The following is an 8,613-nucleotide window of genomic DNA, read 5'->3' as shown; positions in this document are numbered from 1 at the left end:
CGAAATCTGCTTCCGTTTTAAGCATCGGATGAGCCAGGGGGCGGGGCGACTTCTGAAAACAACCGACTGTGATTGGACTGTCCTATCAGCGCTGAGAAACGTAACAGATGTCACGTGTATAGGCCCATTTTAGAATTATTATAACTTGATTATAAGCCTTATAAGAGGTATAAAACACAGAAAATAAATATTTTCTTACAATAAATACTTACAATTTAGAACAGGGGAGACCGGGAAGTGTTGTAATACAGAGTTAGATGTAACACTACACATTTGACAGTAAAGATAACCAATATCATACACTACCATTTTCTTTTTTAATTCACGTTGTAGATTTTGTGACCAATTAACTGATTTCAGGTAAGAAAGTAACATTATTTGCCTAACAATCATTAAATTGTATGTATTGACGCACATGACCTTATGTTTCAAAACCACATGCTAAAACAGTGTGAGTGGGGTAGTCTAGTAACTAATGTTACAACCAACCCCTGATGAGTCCAGTTATCAATCAACTCCTCTGTTGAGACAAAGTTTATTTTGCGTACTGAGGAATTTATTCAGTTAATGTGTTTCCATCATAGTTTATGTATGCATGTCTTCTTACTATAGCTAAAACGATCTGCCTCAATTTAACACACGTTTTTTTGTGCACATCATTAGAATTAGAATAGTTTTTAATACAATATCTCAAAATTCACATTAAAATATAGGTTGATTTTGGAAAGATAGCAAGTGACTGAACCCTTATGTCAGGAATACAGTACACTCACACAAACACACACAGCAATTGTTCTGCACTACATTTAATTTTAAAAAAATACAGTATGTTTTTTGTCAGTTTAATTTGTTCACATTGTTCAAAGCAGTTTTTTCTTTGTTCTTCAATGATGTATATGGACAATTGGATTGTGTGGGCGTTATTTCAGCAAAATTGATTTGTAACAACAGAACTTTTTGTATTTGACGTAAACTCACATAATTTGTGATTGTAGTACATAGTTATATTTGTAGCAGACAAATGTGGCTACTACGTATCACAATTTGAGACAGCTCAAATATCCACTGCACTGAATCACTGAAGAGCTACTGAAGCTATAAAAAAAAACTATGAACCATCCATGGTCTCCCCTATTTAGTATTTAAGTAAAACAAGTCACTGAACCATAATAACCACCTAAATATTGTATAATCAGTTTATTTATATAAAGATAATTCTCAAAAGATTGGGTGAAAAAAATAGTTTTATAGTCAGTGTGTCGTTAGATTGACATTACAAGGGCAAAGAGGAGTAGATGAAGAATGAAGGTTGATGGGGCAGATTGTTTTTAACATGTAAATGTGAAGACTGGAGATAAAGGAATATTGATTAGGTCATATTGCTGTGTTTCACACAGGGAAGAGTGTGAATGTGAGCAGGGCGAGGACAAAGAAACATAAATGGTGCCGTTTGCAGCATGTCTGGCATATGGGACAATGGATGGATGGTGCTTGGGATTGGGTAGCAGCAGGAGTCTGCTTTGTCTCATGAATATAGTCAGGAAATAAGAGAAATTCATACCAGAACATGGTATGACTCATGAATTTAAACTCATTTTGCTTCAAATCCAATATGTATTACTTTGTTTCTAAAAGTTAGTTGCAGTTACTGTATGGTATATTCAGTTTTTTAAAATGAAAATATGAATTAGACTTAGAAAATGTAAAAATACATTTTGTTTCTGCAGTTTTTTATGAAGGTAAATTTAGATATTTTCAAGACCAAGTAAATCAAATTTAAGGAATACTGAAGGGAACACAATACATAATATGCTCAAAGTGTAAATGGCTAGAGAGAAACACAATGAGTTGTTACCAATTACAAATGCTTCAGAGTTTGAAAATACAACTTTCGACAGATATCCATTTATTTTTTATTCATTTTGTTAAAAAAACAAAAGCCATTTGAATCATTCGGCTTTCAATAAGAACATAATCTTTACTGTATCTTCTGACCATGTTCCTCCTCAGTATCTGCCTGGTTTCCCAGTACAATAGTCTAAAGATTCTTAAATAAGATTGACAAATGATATAAAACATGAAGTCTAGTTTTTTGTGAAAATTACCAAAATAAAATGAGTTTAAATTTAAACAAAAACAAATATTTGCCAGTGGGCTCAATTTTTTTTAACTTAAATGAAAAGAATGTTTTCATAATTCATTGACAGTTATTTGCTCGTTTTAAACAAACTCGCTTCATTCTGTTCATTCTTTTCTAGAATTAATTTAACATTTTCCCAAGTAAATGTGTCTTGATTTAAATATGTTTAGATATCTGTATTGGAAAACAGGACAACATTTTTTGCAATATTTTTAATGCCATGGCTTTATGAATTTAAGACTTTCTGCTCGTTTTAATTGTTTGCAGTTAAAACAACCATTACACTCTAAAAAGCCTTTAAAAAGGATATGTGAATTTCAATAGTAAAATTCCATCAAATTTAATTAAATAATCGTTACATATTCAGATTATGAATTTTAAATTAGTAAAAAACAAACAAACAAAAAAATACCTAAAGCTTAATAAAATTGTATATACATTTTAATGGAAAAAGGGAATGGACCACTTAGTGTACTAATAATAATATATGAACCCAATACAAAATGAAAGCATATATTTGTGACCACCAGATATATTGTCCTTTAAAAAAAAAGAAAAGTTAATGGACATTTTATGAATATAAATCATAAAATTGGCCTGTAATGAGTTTTGGTGGAGTTTGTGTCGTAATTTGAAGGATGTAGTCATTGAATGCATTTTGTGCCAAAACAAATCCAGCTCACATAGACTGAGGTTGTGCTCACTTACTGACCTAAGTATTAGGTCTTATTAAAATCTTAGCAATTGTATAAAAAATAAAATAAAAAAAATTATATATATATATATATATATATATATATATATATATATATATATATATATATATATATATATATATATATATATATATATATATATATAGGGCATATCTAAATTCTGAAGCACTACAAAACCCCGCCAATTACATCATAAAACACCAGGGAATCATGGCACTTTTATTTAGAGTCCACATCTTAAATGTACATTATAATTATTACAACACATTGAATAAGTTCATTTCATTTGTTCTTTTGAAAGGCTCTGGAAAACCTTTCAAAGTTCAACTCAAACTTATTTAAGAAATCTTTACATAAAGCGAGAATCTGCAAGACACGCTGCAGAACTTCAAGTACCTGTGAGCGATACATGATTTAATCGTAGCATTGATACATCAAATAATCAGTGTTTGATTTTTTCATACATTAAGCAAAGACAACAAGCATTAAAATGCATCAGGCTGTTGTTCCCACCCTGATCAACTTAAGCACTCAGTCAACGGTTTACATAATGGGGAGTTAACAGTAAGGTGATGTAGTCGGGGAGCGGTGCTTTGCCTCTGAGTACCAGTCTCATATTCAATGATACAAGACATTTCTGAGAACATACGTTTCTCAGAACACACACACACACACACACACACACACACACACACACACACACACACACACACACACACACACACACGTTTAGTTTCATAAAACTGACTTGGACCAAGTGAACGCACGTTTGTAGGTGAAGTGAGTAAATTCTGCATGACTAAACAGCATTGTAAAAAGTTGTAAAGATGTTAACATTTTCAGAAGAAAGTGAGTGGAGTGTGACTGTGCAAAACTGCTAAGGCATTGTTGGCGGGTGCCATGGTGTTACTATATGGGGTTGTTAAAGATTTTTAAGTGAATGTTCCCTAAAGCGATGGTCTAAACTAAAAGAGCCCATGCACATCTCTTTTATAGTATGGTCCCTCTATAATTTGAGTCCATTCTTCAAATGCAAATATAGCATATTTTTTTATTTTTTTTGGAAGGTAATTTTTTTAATGTGAAATATAATTGATCCATTAAAAAAATTAAAACCTACTTTCCTAAAGTTGCAAAAAAACACAAACTTTGAAGTGCATCATATGCTGTAGTCAGGGTAGCGCCAGATTAAATTTTTTGACAGGAATGAAAACGAGGCTGTGAGAGACGGATGGTACTGTAGTTTAACAACATACTGATTGTTCAGCGGAAAAATGTCTTACCTAGATAAAGAAAAAACACTTTTTAAACTACATACAACTGTTTTAAATGTTGCAAGCTGCGTGTCATTGTAAAGTCTAATGCTACTTCCCAATTGTATATTTAGGATTAGTGTTCCAAATCTTAGTATGTCAAAAATGAGTACTCAAAGATACCCGGATCAGAAGTGCAGATCTGTGCACACTCTAATGGCTAATACTGCCCACAACCCATTGGACGAGGATTTGATTAGAACTACACATGGGAATAAAAAGTGTTAAAGGTGCACTATGCAACTTTCCGTCCACTGGAGGGCGCCTATTCAAAACAAAGGCGTAGTAATCGCATAATCTTGGGACAAGCAGTCTTCACCTCACAGCCGGTGGGAAATAGGACTGGCAGAAATCATGTTCACGGATGCGGTTATTAACGTTACTGTAGTATGAAGCAGAGCAGGGCCGAGTGTTGTGGAGCTGAGCACGGCCGCTGGAGCGATTGTTAAGATGAACGCAATACACGCCTAGTGAGCAGCAGGACTTTTATTATGCCACAGTCGCCAGCGCCATTTACGCTTTTCCGGTCATGAGTATGAGGTAACACAGCTCTGTTTATCATATTAGACACATCTAAGTGTGTTGAAAATGATGCAATTCTCTGCGTTTGCTCGGCGGCTTCTATGACACTTGTTGCACACTGCTAAGAGTAAAGCGTTTCTCCAAAATAAAAAACTGAGGGTAATCCCTCAAACGTCCCGGTTCATTGGTTAAAATAGCATTTTTTTTTACTAAGATTTACAAATAGTTGAAAACATTTGAGATATTGTATGTACTCTCCTGAACAAAATATATAACACTGGCCTAGTGGTTTTTGGATATTTTTCTGATTTTTTTTTTTTTTACATGATGCACCTTTAAACTACAAACATGGCGGATGTGCGGATGTGAAGTCTGGTGCTTAAGTAGAGAAGTTTAGACAAAGGGGTTTGAGTAGCTGGGTTTCCATCCAATTGTAATGTGAATATTTTCAAAGTTTGCAAAAAACATCAAAAAAGTGAATCAGGTGGGTTTCCATCAAATAGTTTGTACGAATGACGGTGGTATTGGTAACCAACAGTAAATAAAACTCTTAGCTTAACCTTAACATGGCTTAAGTAAGTCCTATGAAAACACCAAACAAATAAAGCATAATATGTACAGAAAAGCAGATGAATCCAGAATATGAACGCAACACGTTTAATTACACGTAAAGCATTTTCCTCCACATAGAAAACCAAGAAAAAGTTTATAATGAGGCTTAATGACCAACAGTTACAAAAAGACAAAATACATTATACATTATTAATACATTTTTTCAATTACATTATTTCAAAAACCAAACAAATCTGTACTCGCATTTAGATTGTCATAAACACAGAAGGAAATATTTGTGTTCTTTATTTTGGGCTCATCTGCTTGTCTGCAAATAGTATGCTTTATTAGTCATGTGTTTACCGAGTTTGGTCTTTTAATATAAATGTCTTTGTACATTAAGGGTTTTAAGAGTGAGAGTGTCTCCATCAGGGGAAATCAAGCAGAGCCTCCCCCAGTTTCCGTTGAAGCCAACACGGAAGTAACTTAAACTGCAATTCCTCGACTGGCCACTAGGGACATGCTCCTGAAGGACATGTTTACAGTCTGGTACAAATTGTGGTTTTGGTCTATACGGCTAATTTTGCCCTTAATTACAACTGTGATTTTTTTTTATAACTCATTCATTAACGTTATATAAAGCCTTAAAGTTCTGCATAATTGAGGGCGTGGCCATTTGATTGACAGGTGGAGAGTCATTTATCCTCTGTAAGTCATCGTGTCACCTAAGCTCCGCCCACATCCCGCCTCTTTGCCCATTTTCGGTTGGAGTGACATGCGATGGCAACGGCCAGCTCGACCCGACATTACGCTTCAAAACTGAACTTCAGGCAAACGCAAATCTATCCATCTCCCATTATTCATGAACTCTTTTACTGCACAAGTCAAAAACCACCTCAAGCGAGTGTAGGCTACTTTTTTGTGAATTAAGGGATTTCTTTTGCGAAATGTGGAGTTTCCATCATTCATTTCTGACGCGATACTTCAATATACACATAAAAACAGGGTTTTGAAACATGATTAATAATAAGTATCTAACCTGACAAAAAGATAAAGACACAGCATAGTTGACACTGAAGGGGACAAGTCCCCCCAATAATTAGAAACAGCCAAATTCCCCAATTATTTGATATTCTTGTTGCTGCTCTGATCACACACCTCTGTATACTGTTGGGATGACAAGTTATAGAAGTTATATTTTTAGTCTGATCTGCCTCAGCGGTCTAACAGCACTCTCTGTCAGAATGATTGAGATGGCCAATCAAATCCAAGTGTTTACTGAAGACGAGTAGCTCTAATGGAGTGTGTGGTAAGATGTAAGTAGCTACACGTTTAATATTTAACAACCGTTTCATGATAGATTTGCCGTTTTGAACTAAAACATGGCAGCATGAAAATTATTTGTGTATAACTGAAAGTGACGAGATTAGCGATACGAATATGATTGCATGTGTGCATATTTTAAAATAAAATATAATTTGCAAATAGTTTAAATTGATTAGTTCATGCCTATAAATAAACCTAAAACTTATATCATCTCTTAAAAATCTTTGAATCCTTTAATTATTTGATGGATAATTATTGAAATGGTCTCGCCCTCCACCATGTACATGGCATGATTACGGCTAGAATTTTGGAACATTTTGTTAAATGTTGAAAATGTTAAATTTTGGTGACCTAAACAAAAAGATCTCGGTTTCGTTTGGTACACCACAAAAATGTGTTTCTTATTTAGTATTTTTGTCTTGTTTTCAGTCTAAATATCTACAAATTCTTAAAATCAAGATGCTTTTGATATTTGATAAGATATTTGTCTTGTTTTCAAAATGAAGTGAGTTTTTGCTTTAAACAAGCAGAATGATCTGCCAATGGGTAAGAAAAATAATCTTGTGTGACTTTTGGTCTTAATTTCTATTTTTTTCCACAGAGAAAAAAATATTGTGTCATTTTACTTTTCTAGTTAAAGCAGCACTTGCCAACTTTTGCTCTCGGGGTCCCCCTACTGTTGGGAAAAAATAATGTCCTCAACTACTGTCGTAAGATCTGTAATCCTACAACAGGGGATGCCATCGCGCGTGCATTTGTTGACATGACAACCCTGATAGCCCTGAACTAGTGATGCGCGGGTCGTCTCATAACCCGCGGACCCCGTATGTCTATTTAATGTTCGCGGATGCGCGGCGGGTTGTAAAAATGAAACTTCATAAAAGTGGCGCCGCGGGTTGGTGCAGCACTAACAGTTCCCCTGAACACTGCAAGAGTTCACATGCAGGTGTTCTTCTGGCGTCGCGTGTGAAATGTCTTCATCCCAGGTAACGTTACAGTCAGTGGCATATGCTTCAGCATGTCATATGAATATAATTTCATGGGTTTTATTTTTTTCAAACGCCAAATAATCACGATGCTCACGTTTACAAGCCAGCGTCATTATAGTAGTCTATTGGTTACCGTTTTACAGAATCTATATGATACTTTAGTTCAATGTTCGAGTGGTAGCTCACCGTAACGGGCAGGACAGCATCGGTCGGGCACGCCTCCTTCAGCTCACGCCGACGAGCAAACGCTGGTCACATGTTGATCCTCGTCCTGCCTTTAATCCCATCACTTTTTCGTTTCCTCTTATTGCTTTCCTCCAACAAAACCTTTTCTTTCTTATTTGTCTGTGCTGCTTCGGACATGACTATATTATCCGATGAACAAACTTGGGCTCGCACGTCCGAATTTAAGGAAATGTGGGTGTTGGTGGAAGTGACGTATATGCCGTAAAGCAGTCGAATTTTGTAGTTCTTTTTGTTCTCGGGTTACTACCCGAAACCCGAAGTTTAAAAGTACGATTAAAAACGATACAGACCCCATCAGGCTATGGCAGACGTGTCATTCAACCTATTGTAAGTGGATTTATCATCACAAGAGTCTTGAAAATATATTATGAAGGTTGAAAAGTTACCTAGTGCTGCTTTAAAGCATCTTGATTTAAGAATTTTTGGATATTTGGACTGGTAACAAGACAAAAATACTTTACAAAAGCATTTTGTTCAGTGTACCGGAGTGGCACAAATTACACTTTTCCTATTTAAAAATGAACTTCGAGATTTAACTACACAGGCATGCGATTCAAAAGAAATAGGAGCACATAATCACTCACTATTATACATATTTAACTGTGACTGTGATTCAACTTATTTAAAAACCCACAGAAAATGTACTGGAAAAATACATGTTCTGAGTTAAAGGAGGTATTCAGCCATTTCACGTCCCTTAACCACCCTTACTAAAAAAAAAACCTAAATTGCAAGGTATTTCTCAATGCATTTCTCACATGAAAACCAGTGAGCTAAATATAATTTTCATGGGCATGAAGGAAAGTTTC

Source organism: Pseudorasbora parva, chromosome 17, assembly GCF_024679245.1.
Source record: "Pseudorasbora parva isolate DD20220531a chromosome 17, ASM2467924v1, whole genome shotgun sequence".
NCBI lineage: Eukaryota > Metazoa > Chordata > Actinopteri > Cypriniformes > Gobionidae > Pseudorasbora > Pseudorasbora parva.
This window is presented reverse-complemented; position numbering follows the sequence as displayed.